Here is a 17,313-nt window from a genome sequence, read left to right on the forward strand (position 1 = left end):
TGCAAAAAGATGGAAAGTCAAGTGAAGCAGATAAAAGGGGGTGGTTCAAGAAGAATAGGAGCTACAGAGGACAAGACTGTTGTCTCCACACAAGCTTTCAGGGTTGGTACAGGAGGCTGCCGGTGGATGAGCAAGAGTGGGATGAAATGACACAGTCCCTGGGTTTAAAAAAGGGTTTAAAAAATGAGGTCAGTTTTGAACTGTGCTCTGAACTGACTGGGGAATGAATGCCCTGGAAGTGTAATGGCCCTGAAACCGATTGATTGATTGATTGCAAGAATTTGAATTAACTGGTAAATGTGTGTTTTCCCTTCAGGTACCAGGCAAAAATTTTAGTTCCTAATGAAATTTCTGGCATTAGCCATTAGCAGGAAGTGAGTAGTTAATCCCAGCTTTGAACTTACCTGGGGCAGGCCTTTTTAATTTTGAGCTACAGTTTTGATACCAATTAACACAGACTACTGGAACGCCAGTTTTATGGAATCTAAGCTGTGATTGCAAGAATCAACAACACTTAGCAATTAAACTCTTATTTAAAATAAAATCTTTTGAATGAATTAGTTAATACGTACCCAATATGTCTGTAATTCTTTACCTTGAAGTTTTGTAAAGTTGGGAGTGTATTTTTTTTCCTCCAAAAGCAATTGGTATTGGTTTAATGCCAACGCTGAGAGTTTCTTAAAAGCCCATCCTTGAGGAATAACAATGCATACCATGCTTTAGCCTGGTTCTTCTTCTGTCAGTACAAGACAGCTACTATTGTAAGCTTTAAAACAAAAATATCTTAGAACAATTTACACCTAACTCTTGGAAATTAGCTGGTGAGAATTTTTCATGACAATATTTCAGAATCAATGGAAATAGAGGAATATCCTTTGCAGAGGAATTGCTAGTAGTTTAACTGGGTGGCTCTTTGAATCTGATGAGGGGTTTCAATACTGGAAGTAGTCCTGGCAGAGATGCGTTAGTGGGCACAGTCCACTAACACATCTCTGTCAGGACTAAGATGCAGATTGAGGCCCACAAGATATATTTCACATGGTTCTACAGTTGTATTGCATGGATTTGCCCATATATGCACAGGTATGTGTGAAATCCATATGTATAAACAGGAGGTGTTACAGGCTCTTCTAAAGTGTGTGGTTTGAGTGGGATTTTTCAAAAGCACTCATTGTTGAAATAACTCTGTTCCTATAGAAGTCAATAATAAAGTTCCCTTTGACTTCACTGGGAGCAGAATTAGGCCCACACTGAAGATTTTTGAAAACCCCACTCTGAGTATACTACAGCCTCTTGTTTGAACGTTATTTTATAGACCTATTCCTTTCCTTCCTTTTAACAGGTAACATTGCCAATGCTACAGCAACTTCTGCAGTTTTATAAAGCTGGTGCTTGTTCAGATTGTATATATTTACCTGTCGCAAGTGACACAAGACCACAGATGTTTAACATTCTATAGTGTTTAAATGAGGTGGAAAAATAAAACTAATTTTTTTCCTTCCAGCGTTCAGTTAAGATTTTGATCAGACAGTTTCACCTTTGAGTGAAATGGAAGCACTGATGCAGAACTAGTCACGCTTCTAAGCTTTATAACAAAAGCTTTTGTTTATGTATGCTTCTATACTGTATCCATCACTTTAGTATCAGAGCCCTGTATTATAAGTTTCACACCCTCTCTCCTACTATGGTCTGGGTCAAAAAGGATTAGAATCCAATAGCTTCAGGTCAGTCTAATATCAATCAAGCTGCCCAGCCATAAGCAATAATAAAACCTTGATGCTAAGCTGCATATTAAACAGTGCACTCAGGCAGATCTGATGAACAGTTCACTTTTCTTAGTCTTGTGTCCTTTATTTTACATCTTTGAAGAAGAGTTGCTCATTCCTCGTTGGGGTTTACCTTGACCTGCTGCTGATTATTATTGTTCCTACTGCCTTCCGTGTGCTAGGCGCTGTACCTACCGAGTAAAAGATGGATCTTGCTTTGGAGGGCACAGTGGGTCTTAATTGAAAGTACCTGTAAAGAACAAGCCAAACAAAATAAATCTGGAAATAGAATTACATTAATAGCGGCTTTGAGGAATGAGTTACAAACAAATACCCAGCACAGCAGGGAGTCATTTAAAAATAAATCTGAACCAAATTATATTTCATAAAACAATGGATCCCTATTAAACACAGCTAAATGTTACCCATAACATCGGGGTTGTTGCAGCTAAACAGGATTGTGCAGCACTCTTTCAAGGTGTTTTGATTATACAATTTGAAAGAGGATTTTTTATAAAGCAAATAACGCTCAAGTTACTTTAGTCTTTTGTATTTTATTGCATACCCTAATCACTTTATCCCAAACTCTTGTTCTGGATTGCCGAACCTGGAATGAAACAAACGATTTACTGCATTGCCAGGGGTTCTGTGTGCTAAGGTTTTTTAAATTCACTTCAGTGTGTCTGAAGTGAATATTAAGTTAAAGGGACAAGTATAGTCGACACAGTCTGGGGAGCTGGCGGAGAAGACAATGGCATCGTTTCCCACTTACTCATAATAATGAGATATACAGGAAGGAAGATCAAAGAGAGAGATACTGGGAGGAAGGATTGGTTCAGATCCATAAAAATTCCTTTGGCCTGCAATCTGCGGAGAGCATGTAAATGCAATTCAGAGGAAGGAAGTGATTGCATCCCTCCCGAATGTCACCATAGACAGAAGCTTAGCATTGTTCTCCAAACTGCTAAATGTGAGTCTGGCATAGATTTTCCGCAGCTCCTGGGTTGGGAAGCTTGATTGTCTGCGGCCAGGCTGCCTGATGCTGCTGAAAGAGACATGCTGTGCAGCAGCCTGCTCTGACTGAATTAGAGATCTCCTCATGTCCACTGAACAGTGGAAACCGATACAGTTTATGAAGAGTGTACTTGTGGAAAGTGTTACATCTCTTCTGAATAAAAAAAATCTTTCATTTAGAATTGAAAGTGAGTGGTGCTTCCATTTCCATACAGTGTTTCAGAACTTGCATGTTGATTTGAACATACCAAGAGACAGGTCAATTTGCACAAGCCGTGGTAAAAACAGGAAAGAGATGAGCTGAAAGTAAAAGCAGCATATTCGTATTACAAGAAGGGGCTTGGGTTCATTTGCAGTGTACTTGTTTTCACTAGTGCAAAATTGGTTACTGTACAGGAAATTCTTGCCTCACATCTTAGTTTACATTACAAAACAAGTATTCTGAATTCTGTTGGAAGACCTGTGAAAATCTGAGGTAGCACACAGGTCAGCACTTGCTAGCAACCTGTTACCAAACTAACACATGTTTTACAAGCAACTATCCACAGATGAAGTGGATACTTTGTCTCTTAGGCCTTGTCTACACTACTGGGGTAAGTCGACCTAAATTATGCAACTCCAGCTACGTTAATAACGTAGCTGGAGTCAATTTAGCTTAGGTCGACTTACTGCAGGGTCTACACTGCACTGGGTCGATGGGAGATGCTCTCCCGTCGACTTACCTTACGCTTCTTGTTCCGGTGGAGTACAGGAGTCGACGGGAGAGCGATCTACAGTCAATTTACCATAAATCGACCCCCGGTGCATCGATCGCTGCAGCGTCAATCACCGGTAAGTGTAGACGTGCCCTTAGACTTTTCCCTTATGCCTGTCAATTAATCCATAGCATGCAGTTAACCAATGTACAGCTGTCCATGTTATGTTGGCTTTGCTGATGCTTGATTATTTATAAGTGCTTGTAAAACTAAAATATGTAATTTTTTTGTCATGCTTTTACCTTTTAGGGTGAATGCACGATTGTGGTTAGAGATGCGTAGTTCATTGGCAAGTTGTAAAAGCCTTCTCTCAGATATTGTTCCAGCCATAGACTTCAGTACTAACCTGCATCACTTTTGCCATTCTGATCCTGAGCCCAAAGTAGCTCAGTCTGACTGACAGAAGGCTTTACTATTCCAGTAGCTGGCCTCTCCCAAGAGACAGTGGCCATGTCTCAACTACAAACTTAAGTTGACATCCAGCTGCCACAGTAAGTCGGTTGTGTATGTCCACACCACACTCCTTGTGTCTGTGGAGTGTGTCCTTACTAGCAGCGCTTGCATCGATGCAGAGAGCAGTGAGGTTTTGGGAAGGGCTTGCAGTGCTTCATGGGACCAAAACATTCTCGCAGGGGTGACTGGGAACGTGGCTTCAACATCCCATGATTTCGTCTGCAATCCATATTTCATGCCTTTTTTTTCAAAAAGTGGGCATAGCTGTGCATCTGCAGGGACGCATATACCCTGCTCAGCTGTGTACTATTGTGGCAAGTGTCGCAAACACTACACCCCTTATCCTGCAGTATTTCCAGAGCTGCAAGAGGAACCGCTGCATCCTTCAAGTAGCCCTGCTGGAATGAAACAATTCCCAGTTGCTGTTCGCACTCGCAGCAGCTTAACACAATGGAGCACTGGTTCTGGTCCTGAGAAGCAAGCACTGACTAGTGGAATCACGTCGTTATGCAGTTATGGGATGATGATCAGTGATTGCAGAATTTTCAGGAACTGTGTGTAGAGCTCTCCCCAGCCCTGCTGCTCAGCAACACTAAAATGAGACCTGCTTTGACAGTGGAGAAACGAGTGGCAAATTCCGTGTGGAAGCTTGCAATGCCAGACTGCTACTAGTCAGTGGGGAATCAATTTGGAATTGGTAAATCTACTGTGGGGGTTGCTGTGATCCAAGTATGCAGGGCCATTAATAGTCTTCTGCTAAGAAGGATAGTGACTCTGGGCAATGTGCAGGACATAGTGGATGGTTTTGCCACAATGGGGTTCCCTAATTGTGGTGGATCAATAGATGGCATGCATTTCCCTATCTTGGCACCAAACCACCTTGCCAAAAAGTACCTAAACAGAAAGGGATACTTTCCTATTGTGTTGCAAGAACTGGTGGAATATTGGAGGTTTTTTACCGACATCTACATGGGGTGGTCTGGGAAGGTGCATGATGCATGCATCTTTAAGACATAGGTCCGTTCAGAAAGCTGCAAGCAGGGACTTTCTTTCTGGACTGCAAAATTACCATTGATGACATTGAAATGCCAATAGTTATCCTGGGAGACCCAGCCTACCTCTTATTCCCATGGCCCATGAAGCTGTACACCTGGATACCAGCAAGGAGCAGTTTAACAATAGGTTCAGCAAGTGCAGAATGGTGGTTGAAGGTGCCTTTGGCCATTTGAAGAGTCGCTGGCACAGTTTGCTCACTAGGTTAGACCTCAGTGGAAAAAAATATCCCTATGGTTATAGCTGCCTGCTGTGTGCCTCATAATATCTGTGAAGCAAAGGGAGAGAAGTTTCCACAGGAGTGGAATGTAGAGGTGGATAGGCTGTCTGCTAATTTTGAGCAGCCAGATACCAGGGCTATAAGAGCAGCTCAGCGTGGAGCAGCATGTCTCAGGGAGGCTTTCAAAACCCGTTTTTAGTAATGATCCACAGTAATGTGCGCTGCTTTTCTGTATTGGGCCTACCATAATCTGAACCTTGATGTGACTGCTACGCTTCTTTTCCATTCACATCACCCCCAGTGCCTCAGATTCCCTGTCCCTCTCCTCCCCTTCTGCTTTGAATTAATAAAGATTTCATTTTCAAGATCTGGACTTTCCTTGCACGCAGATATAGACACCGAAAGATCTGTCACAAGAATTAAATCTTGGGAAGACGGTGGAATAAAATTGGGAGGGGAAAACTTATTCATCTTGTCTTTAAAAGAACAGCGGCCTTGCCTGTCATACCTCAGCATATGTGCAGCTGTTATTCTTGGCACTCTCCCCTGGGATTGAGTGGAAGGGATATTGCATTGGCCCCCCTCACCTAGTGGAACATGTGTGAGGGCAGGAGGAGGAGTGTAGTGATGTTGGAATGCCGTTCTGCAGAGGGAGTTGAGCCTTAAGATGTTTCTCCTGAAGGTCACCCAGACATCTCAACATGTCTGTTCCTTCAGAATCCTCAGCATCTCCTACTGTGTGCCATGCTCATTCTCCGGGGCTCCTGTCCTGCTCATAATGTCCAAGTCCAGTTTTTCAGAGAGCTGTCCTGGAGGCATTTATTATCGCATTAAACATGTCATCATGCATTCTTTTGCCTTCGTCTTATCTGGGAGAATCTCTCTGCCAGTGTGGAAGAAGAACAGAAGGCCACACTTTCAGCTGTAAACCATGCAAAGCAGAAAGGAACCATGGGTAGTGCAGACCCAGGGTCTAGTGCACAGTTGCTATACAAAAATCGCTCCCCTGAATCCACGCAAGTGTAAAGCAGAACATTTTCATTTCTACAATTGAATCAGTTTGCTGTCCCAGCTATGATGGGAATGGTCTGGGGGCAGGGGCACCGGACCGTCTGTAGCATTGGGTGGACAACCCGCAGTGGAACCATAGGTGGCCAGGGGGGCCATGCCACCTTCCCTTTGTAACATGGACGTTGTCTGGAGGTCCGGGACCAGTGTTCCATCTCCCAAACTGCAAGCCTTTGCAGAGGCGGCATTGGGCGGGGAGGGGGAGAGAGGGGGAGTGCTTGCGGTGGCATGTGGTCACCACAACATTTTCCTTATTTTCCCCATTGCTGCTGCTCTCTAGTGCCCAAGGCTTGCAGTTTCTGAGGTCAGCGCTGACCTTGCCACCCAAACTATGGCCATGTTTTGTAAAGCTTGGGTGAACGGCAGAAAATGACAAGAGGTCGGGGGGGTGGCAGGCACAGGCAGTACTGTTTGCATTTCGAGCAATTTAAATGAAAACTGCCACCGTCTCCCATAGGTAACCCTAGCTGATATCATGCTCCTGAGGGTAACAGAGGTGGCAAGGGAACAGCTGCTGCAAGCATACCGGTACAGATCAGGACTTCATGTTGCCATGTTGTGTACTGCGATGATGCCAGGTGAATTAATACTGGAGTGGGGTGGGAAGAAATAAGGCAGTCCTAGTGCAGTGGAGGAAATAAGGTAGTCCTTCCCAGAAACCTTCTGCAACGGATTGCAGAGTACTTCCATGAAAGTTTCCTGGAGATCTCTAGGAAGGAATCCCAGGACATCCCTATGTACATAAACAATCTTTTTCGTAGGGCACCCTCTGCCTATCTGGTGCAGCCACAGGGAAGCAAATAGCCACTCTATCTCAATTGGTTTTTTAAAATAAAAAGTAGAATATAAGAACGTGACCCAAAAATATTAATTGAAATTGCATACTCAGCAGAAATAACAGGAGTACTTGTGGCACCTTAGAGACTAACAAATTTATACATAAGGTGCCACAAGTACTCCTGTTATTTTTGCGGATACAGACTAACACGGCTGCTACTCTGATACTCAGCAGAGGTTCCTTCCCTGGCATCACTCTCAGACATGCTGCTCTGCTGCAACTGGCTGGACTGTCCCGGGGTTATAAACAGCTCCTGGCTCTCTGGGACAATGGATCCAGCACTCACCTGTTTCCCAATCTCCTCTGACTCCACAGAGGTACTACACTGCTCTTGGGGGTCGTGATGGGGTCGCAGCTGAGAATAACATGCAGCTCTTTGTAAAAATGGCAGGTCTCTGGTACTGAACCAGAGCAACTGTTCACATCCCTTGCCTTCTGCTATGCCTGCCGCAGTTCCTTGATTTTCACATGGCACCGCTGTGTGTCCGTGGTGTAGCCCTTCTCCCCCATGACGCTTGTATATGTCTGTTTCTGTGGCTGGATCAGAGTTGTGCCTGCACAGCCTCTTCTCACAGACCCAGAAGATCCACCGCCTCCTATGTACTCCAGGCAGGAGCATGTTTGAAGTGTAGAGCTGGCATGATCAGCTGGGCAGGTGAGCTTTCCACGCCGAACAAACAGGAAATTAAAATTCAAAAGTTCCTGGTTCTTTAACAGGGAAGGGGCGGTTTCCTATGTACCTGGCTGCTGGGCAGTGGCGTTGAGAACAGTGACCAGAGTGGTCACAGCAGAGCATTGTGGGACATCTCCTGGAGGCCAGATAAGCTGACATAAGCAACACCGCATGTACGCTGCCACTATGTTGACCTAACTACGTCGAATTAAGCACTATGCCTCTCGCAGATATGGAGTAATTAAGTCGTCGTAGCAGGTGAGTTACGTCGGTGGAAGGATCCTGGTAGCATAAACACAGACGACATTAGGTTGACATAAGCTGCCTTACGTCGACCTACCTATGTAGTGTAGACCAGGCCACTGTAGTTCAATATACTGAACATGGGCCTGAGCTCCAGGAACTTCTGGTTTCTAATCCTACTTGTGCCACTGACTCCCTGGGTGACATTTGACAACTCACTTACCTTCTTTGTGCTTCAATTGCTTCATCGGTAAACTGAGGATTATTTTTACCTTCCTCAGATGGGTGCCGTGAGGACTAATTTTTATACAGAGCTTTGAAACTATAAAGCGCCATAAGTGATGACCGTCTGCTCAGAAACACGTAATGTTGCATGGTGGTTTTGTGATATGGACAAGTGTACACTGAGAGGTTGAGATTGTTACATGAATTTCATGCAGTGAATCGAAATTTGAACCCAGTTTTCCTGAGACAAAAGTTAGTGAAGTCTGACACGCATTGTGCCATGTTTTCTCTCCCTTTGCCCCTCCCCATTCAGAAAAACCACATACTGTATGTGCATATTTTCTTAAATGCCACTTCTTACAGCAACAGTTCATTTGAAGTCATGATCTACAATTGTAGATGACCGTATCTAGATATTACTGTTAATTATCTTTTCTATTACTGATAAAAACATACACCAGTTCACTGTAAATTAAAATCCGTAGTATTCAGTCCTGGTAAAACAAATAGTTCCTTTCCTCAGAAGTCCATTGTGTTCTGTCCAGTCCTTTCTTACTGTCTGTGTTAATCTGTTTTGAAGAATCAGCAGGCCAATAAAATGGCAATGTATAATTGCCATTCGCTCTGGGTTCAGTCACCATGACTTCTATCGAGGAGTAAATCAACAGCTGTGCAGGAGGAATATTTAAAGGGCACTAGTCCAGAGAGGATGATATAGATTAGACAAGTAATCAAATATAGGATAAATACTTCTTCTTTCACCCCTTCTATCTTCTTCAGGTTGGCTTTTCTAATATTTATGCAGCTGAAGGATATCCAGGCAGATACCATGTCTCTCAACAGAGTTTTGTTCGCTTGTATCATTGAAGCACAAATACTAGATTATTTTAATCCTTATTTGCTTGAATCCTTTTAAACTTGCCTTTTGCTATTAGAATCTTTGGTATCTTAATGCATTTCTGTTATTGCTGGAATTTTCTTTCCTTTTTGATCATATATTATTGGTAATCTCCACCTGCATTCAAAATGACATTGAGTGTTAAAAAAACCCACTGTCACTTCAATTTCAGTTATCTGAAGATTTTTTACAGCCATTGTGCAAAACTGACTCCAACTGTATCAAAATTATTCATTATAAAGGAGAGGTGATTTCACTTGTCCTATGAATTGGGCTTAAAGATAAAATCCCCTCCAACTGTTGAGAACCTGATTTCCTATTCATTGCTCTGAATAGAGCGTAATCTGTGGCGAGACTTAATGCTCAACAAAAATGATTGAGTTGTCTTCAAATATGATAAACTTTACCCAACAGCATCTCACCTTAGTGAAATGTTTATGGTCCTACAATATGAAGAAATTATCAGTCTATACAGATTCCATGCACTCGCTTCTCTGATATGCACACTGCTAAGTAGCACCATGAGTAGGCAGAGGGTTTTTTTTTTTCTTTTCTTTTTTCTGCTTTGCTGTCTGTTAAAAATGAGCATGCTTCTGTTTGACAGACAAAAGTTACCATTGTAAGCTATGGAATGGAATAGGTTAAGTCAGTGCAGTATGTTACTAGGGAGACAGAAATTATTTTGGCATCCAATAAACAGGATTCATTTTATCTATGAATTACCCGGGCATCATAAAAGTCTATTGTTACCAGGTCACTATTTGAGGTTTGCTGGAATTGATTTAATGCATTTGATGTTCAGTTTTGGGGATCTGGATTCTAATCCTGACTAAAAGATTAACAAATGAGAATGAATGTAGTCTCCAGATTATCCCCAAACCATCAGACAATTATGTGTAATGGACACTCTCGGCTCTGGAGAGCTCCAGGACTATTATAGCAGCATGTGCTTCAGGACAGAACTGAAGATCAGACTTTGATACTTATACATTGTTTCCTTTTGCTATACCTGGTCTTAGCTAGCATGATTTTTCCTTCAACTTCAAGTGAGGTATAATTCACTTACAAAAAATATTTTTTTAAAAACACAATCCATTTATTTAACCCCTTGTTCCCAAGTGAGGTTTCTGGAAATCCTGACATAAAAGATATGTCAACACTACAATAAAACACCCATGGCTGGCCTGTGTCAGCTGATTCTGGTTTGGGGTGTGGGGCTATAAAACTGCAGTGCAGATATTTGGGCTTAGTCTGGATCATGGGCTCTGGCACCCTTTCGCAGGTCCCTGAGTCCAGGCTCCAGCCCAAGCCCAAACATCTGCATTGCAGTTTTATAGCCCCACACACCGAGCTCGAGTCAGCTGACGCAGGCCAACCATGGGTGTTGTATTGCAGTGTAGACATACCCAGAGAGCCTGGGTAGCTCTGACTCACCAGTCAATGCCATGGGGAATCCAAACCCTTGTCCCCTTTTCTACCATCCAGTGACAGATCATATATTCTAAATCATTTAATATGCATATCCTTGTTCAAAAGCAGTTTGATGTTCAATGGCATTACTGTAAGGACATTGGCTTGTCAGTGCACCAATAGCTTGCTGTTCTGCATGGTTTAGAGCACAGTCAAGGCCAGGAGATCTTTGGGCCTGATAAAATCAGAGCTGTTTCTGACCTGATGTCAGGCTAGCAGAAGTAAACTTTTTAAAATTTCCAATGAGCTGCTCCCCCAAGTTAATTGCAAAGGAGACTTGAGTGCCTCGTTTAATGCCATTATGTATGTGTGTGGTGTGCACATCTTTCCCTTTATGTGTTCTTTGCAACCTTTCACACATTGGCTAATAATGGTTTTGACCTTCTGGGTTAAATTTGCCTACTTAATTATATTTTTCTGTAATTTGAATCCTTTTTTCTTTAGCTTATTTGCATGCATTAAAGTGTGTTTAATTTAGGATTTGATGCAGTCGGGGCCTGGGATAAAAAAGATTACGTAACAAAAGGCCTTTTAATAATGAAACGCACTAGAACTGGAAGCTGCAGGGTCTGGCCATGTGGACAAATGAAATGTCTTTTGTCTGCATTTGCAGTCTTCCTAGAATAAAGTGGAGGTCTCTGTCTGGTTTAGGACAGCTAGCTAAACCTGATCGTTCCCCTCCATACACTGTGTTTCACCCTCATCCAGACCTGTTCCCCACTCCTGTAGCGGTCTCCACAGGGCTTGTCTATACTTAGCGGGGGATCGACGCATTGGCGGTCCATTTAGCGGATCTAGTGAAGACCTGCTAAATCGACCACAGATCACTCTCTCGTCGATTCCTGTACTCCACCGGATCGAGAAGAGTAAGGGCAGTCGATGGGAGAGTGTCTCCCGTCGACATCGCATAGTGTGGACCCCGCGGTAAGTAGATCCGAGCTATGTCGATTTGAGTTACGCTATTCACGTAACTCAAATTGCATAGGTTAGATGAACTTTTTCCTGTAGAGTAGACAAGGCCACAGGCAGTGGCACAATGCAGCTGTAATGGATTGGGGGTGAGGGAGTGCTACTGGGCAAGGTTCCCTCTGTAATTTTCAGAGCTGAGTATAATTGCCGATAGTTACCCAGATCCTTATTTTTTAGCTAAGGCTATAATCATAGCTGTCAGGCTTTGTGTGAATTTTTTTTTTTTTTTAAGGCGCTCATTAGGCTAAGCAAGCTGGCCGTAGCAGTCAGTAAATTTCTCTTAGGGAAGGGACGCTCTCTAGGCCCTGATATCCAGATATTCCTGCTCTCAATATTTTTGAAATATTGTTGTAGCACCCTTAGGCCTCAGTCAGTATTGGGACCCCAGGGTGCTAAGTGCAATGAAACCGCTACTGAAACACAAAGAGCATGCAATTTAAAAAGAAAATTGACATCAAAAAGTGACGGTGAGAAGAGCGACAATAAAATATACAATTGTTACATAAATTTTCCTTTTTTTTAAATGGTTACAAGTTCCAACTAGCCACATCTGCCCTTTTGAGTCATTATGAATTGGCTGATTTCTTATAGACATAGTGACACAAGTGGGACTTGATAGATTTGGAAGACAAGGTAATGACCTAATGGATGAGTTCAGGAAGGGCGTATGATTAATAATTCCAAGTGAATAATTTGCTATTTTTTAAAAAGGAAATATATGGGCAACGACCCACATGCTGCCTTTGCCTTTGCTATGCCAATGCATCTGTATTTGGAATTCTCTCTGACCTCTGGAAAGGTTTAGGTTCAGTGGACTAGGCTTTACCAAAGCACGTGACTCCTGACACCCTTACTGTTCTAGTCCTGATTCTCTTATGCAGACAAGTGATCCTGTTTTATCACCTTGTTTGGTTTATTTTTAAATGAACAGTCAATACCCAATACCATAAGTATGAACTCCAGGGAGCTTTGGGGCTTGGGCTTCACTGCCCTTTATGTATTTAATGGACATTATAAAAATGCTCATGTTGGTCATGCTGGCATTTTTCACGCGGTATTACATTGATTAGGTTGCACTGAAATTTTTGCTTAAAACAGGACTCAAAACCCTGTGTGTAATGCTTTTGCATTTAATTTAGTGTCCAGATCTGGTGCATTTTAGTGAAAAAATTACTAACTTTTGCAAAGAAAAGATTTTAAACTGCTCCTATTTTCCTCACTTTCTTTTGCGTTCACTGTTATACAACCATAGTTCCCACAAGCTCCAAAATTCTTTCATAATCTGATCTCATCTTGGTCATAAGCCACTCCTGGAATTTTAAAATGTAAAGATAACAATTTTTTCCTTTTTTGGGATAATCAGACTCCTCACTGATGGAACTGTTTAGATCCATCAGCTATTTCAGTATTCCAGTGCTGCCAGACTGTCTGCCTGAATCTTGGCGTGAAATCGACACAAGAAAGTATGTGATTTGCTGTGCTCTACATGTACTTCTGTTGAGCAAGATTGCTGGATATGTAGGCGGAAGCATGTGGTTAGGCTTGGGAGAGGTGAGGCTTTGGAGAGACGTGGGGGCAAGTAGGGGTATAAGTAGTGTGGTGACTAGAGATGTGGGGGGTAAATAGGGGTTGAGCAGAACTTTGAGGAGTTAGGAGAGTTTGAGCAAGGATGTGGGAGGGGCTCTGTCCATAAGCATGCAGGGAACTAAGGTTGTGAGGAGAGCCCAGGGTGCCTGTGCCACGACATTGGTGCTTGAAGGGCTCCCTCAGCACTGCTGCCCCCACACACTGAGGCTGTAGTGCCACGCAAGAAAAAAACGAACCACACATTACAGCTAGTTGTTATGGTACTTAATGCATGACTGGAAGGCACTCATGCTGCGCTGATGTGGCAGGTATAAGAACTTGTGTAGGATAGAAACATGGAGCCCTTGATGTACCAGTGCTTTGGCACAGACATTCTGCCTGGCATGTGAGGGAACTGAGGCAGAGCCCATGCAGAACCATGCAAAGCTACATACCTTCTAATGTAGGAAAGCCACACTAACTCTGCTAGTCATCAGATCACATGGCCAGCGTTCGTGGAGATACATGTGGGCTGTGAGTTGTAGAAAAGAAGTAATTAGGGTTAAGAAGGGAGCATAGATGGTGTATTGAATGACTTACGTTTTTAGTTCCTTCCTTTTTATGCAGTCTAGCAACCATAACTGAATCTAACACATTTTTAGGTGGGAATTCTTATATATGTTGGCACTGTTACTTGGTAGGATATATGGTAATGGTCCTGTCATCTTTTTGCAACTAACTTACAATTATTCGATAACAAAATTGCAGACAGACTAGTATATTCAAAGTATTAGTTTGAGTTAGAAGTGAGGGGTGAATGAAAGGAAATGATTTTTCAGTATGATAGGAATAGGGAATTCCCCTGTGGTGTTGGGACTCGTGCATCTCTGTCTCATCTTTTGCTATCACAATCAGTAAATCTGTCAAAATAAAATGAGGCAGAATATAAACTACTTGCCTTTAAACTCAGTCCATGGTGAAATTTTTTTAAGTTCTCATTTTTGTATCTGTAAAACATTGCAGAAGAATGAGACTGGAAGTGACTTCTAGCTATTGAGCTGTGTACCTAGTGTATGCTACTAACTTGAGTTGCCCCTCTGCGTGCAGGAAAGGTTTAGAGTCATTGGACCAGTCTAATTAATAGATAAAGTTATATAAGGCACTGACTCCTTGTCCCCTTTGGCATTAATTCAGATGCAGGCTATAGGCCGCATTTAAATCTTTCAGATCATGCAAAGGTAGGATTACCATCTTTAATAGTTTATTCTGTGAGACAAACTGAAGATGTCGTGCATGGCATGTGTATTGCACTGTGTCTGTTTCAGATACTTTAATGTGCTACAAGCCAAGTTCATGAGATGATACTGTCAAACATGGGATATCTTCTGAAAAACGGGAAAGATGGCAACTTTTAACAGCTTGTCTGACTTCTAATGTGACTAATGAGCAATTGTTTTTGTTTGTACTTGTGCAAAAGTGTGTGAAGTTGAACTTCTGCTTGTAGCTCTTAACACCCTAAGAGTAGTTGTGCTCCATTTCCTCCCCCCCTCCCCGCAAAAAAAAAAGGAAAGATCAATAGTGAGATGTTAAGGAGAAATTGAAATATTTGTCATCTATACTGTACACAGCTGTTTGGATTAATACAATGCTTTACATTTTATGGACAGACACTCCTTTATCCCTATAACAGATCAGCTCTAACTAAACTTCAGTTCATCACAATTTCTCTCAATACCCAAGATTTGTTTTTTTGTTTTGTTTTTTTTAATTGGACCAATTTGTACTGGTGAAAGAGATGAGCTTTTGAACTACACAGAGCTCTTCTTCAAACCTGAAGAGCTCTGCGTAACTCAAAATCTTGTCTCTCTAATATCCTGGGGCCAACAGGACTACAACAACACTGCAAACATTTATGTTTTCGTGATTTGTAGTAATATTGAACAAAGTGACTTTACTCTGAAGACTAACTCTTTTAAAGTGGCATCTTGGGGTTCCATGTTTATCCTCTATTGATGATTCCCAGAGCAAACATCTTTGGTTTACATGTGAAAAGATACTTTTTTCTAATTGTCAGCTCTGCAAACTCAGTCAGAGTTTTGAGAATCAAGCAGGGTGTGTTTCCTTGTTACACCTCTGCACCCCATTCTCTTCTGTGGGTTTTCTCTGGTGTAACAGGGAATTTGGAAACAATTCTGTTGATCTATAGGACAACCTCGCTCACTCTTTAGCTGGGTTATTTGTGCAGTACAAACAGGACTAGAAAGGGAATAAGTAAACCTTATGACTCTAAATGTATGACTCTCAAATATGCACAGGGAACCAATGGACCTGTTAAGTAAAAATTTGACTGTTTTTAAACTTTTCAGATTAAAACTGTACTTTAAGGCTAAGACATTTAAAAGCACAGTAGAAGATAACATCAAAACTACTCTCTATGCATATAGGTTCTAACCATTTTCCAGTCAGTCTCAAATCTGTCGGCACATCCGCTCCTGTATAACTTACCTTCACACTAGAAAAAACGCTCTGGTTGGTCAAAATCTATAACTGCACACTACCCCCAAGGCACTTCAGCCTTCTGCACCAGTATTTTCAGAAAAGAGCTTTCTATCTCTGGAGACTAGTGGAGGCACTATAGTGCTGTAAAGGTTGCATTGCCTTGTCCTTATTTCAATAGCAAGATTTTCAGTCCTGTAACATTGTGCTTGGTCCTTTTTGGTAGAAATTTGCAGAACTGAATTTTGAAGGATGTCATAATTCTGGTAGTGAATTTTTTTCAGAGTTAACACAGATTTGCAACTTTAGTGTAGATAAAATCAATCTTTAAAACTCAGAGGCATTTGTGGTGAACTGGTGTATGGCGTAGCACTGGTGTGTGTGTGTGTGTGTGTGTGTGTGTGTGTGTGTGTGTGTGTGGTAGGTAGGTAGGTAGGTCAGTCAAACCAGTGTATTCACCAGTGTGCAGACAAACTTGGGAGATTCGGGGCTTCAGGTACATGACAGTGCTGCCTGCGTCCCATCCTAGCGGCAGGTACCATGTTTGGCTTTACCCATTCCTTCCCTTCACCCATATAGATTCCATCACTGAGTCTTGCTGGTCTAATTTCTTCATCACCAAAAAGTCCTTCCCCACTTCTTAAAACATTGTCCAGATCTTGATCATCCTGTGCCTGGACTGTTGAAGTCTCCTCCTCTGGCTTTCCTGACACTTGCCTCATCTCTCTTTCATCTACCCCCAAACTCTGTTATGAAAACATCTTAGGGCCGCATTCAGCCCCATGCTGTAATTACAGCTTCTCTCCCCTTGTAGAAACTGCACTATTTCCTGAGTACCTCTCTTACGCTCCCCCCCAAACACACACACACACTAGTGCCACTCGCTGGGGCACAGTGCCATGAGATGATGGTATCTTCCATGCCCACATTTAGAGCTATGAGCATTATGCTCCTGTTGTCATTAACAATATCATTGCTTGCTAAGAGAGAAATGGAGGCTTTGACTTTTCATTGCTGCCAGGCATCTAGCCCTTCCAGAAGGATAATTAGAATGCTTGCAGATGCAATGAACCCCTCACATTTCTTAGTGTGTGTTCCTCATATACCTGAGCCCTGTGTAATCCCCTTGGTACATTGATGCTGAAGCACAAAATGAAATTGTATAGGTCTGTTTATAACAAACGTGTCCAAAATTTTCAAAGCTGGGAGGTAGTGATGAGTGTCCGGGGATCCTAGTTGCTACCCTAATGCAATCCGCATTAGGATCCCATTGTGCTGGGGGGCTTACAAACATCTACTGACAGCCCCGGCCCCAAATGGCTGACAGCCTAACCAGATAAGATGAACGGTAACAAAAAGTCTGACTTAGTTACATCTTCTTTAAAACAATTGAGAGGTGGGCTGAAAAAATTCCATGTGTCTCTGCCAAAGTACTCCCCTAGTGTTGACCCTGTTTCTGTCTTGCCTACCTTCATAGGCAATATTTATTTCCTTGTTAACCCATGCTAATATAGCTGACTCCCTCCATTTGGGCATTAAAATACACATGCTCATGCTTCAACGTTTTCTTATTCTGAGGGTGGTTTTTTAATTCCCATTTAGTGGC

The 17,313-nt window shown here is 42.4% G+C and overlaps 1 protein-coding gene and 1 non-coding gene across 3 annotated transcripts in view; both read left to right on the forward strand.

The window, feature by feature from the left end:
* Window positions 1-17,313, forward strand: part of COP1 (COP1 E3 ubiquitin ligase) — a 196,561-nt gene that overhangs the window by 157,873 nt on the left and 21,375 nt on the right. The window lies entirely within an intron of this gene.
* Window positions 11,229-11,365, forward strand: LOC135883211 (small Cajal body-specific RNA 3). The gene has a single exon (XR_010561648.1). It is a non-coding gene; the product is annotated as a small Cajal body-specific RNA 3 (non-coding RNA).

Source organism: Emys orbicularis, chromosome 8 (assembly GCF_028017835.1).
Source record: "Emys orbicularis isolate rEmyOrb1 chromosome 8, rEmyOrb1.hap1, whole genome shotgun sequence".
NCBI lineage: Eukaryota > Metazoa > Chordata > Testudines > Emydidae > Emys > Emys orbicularis.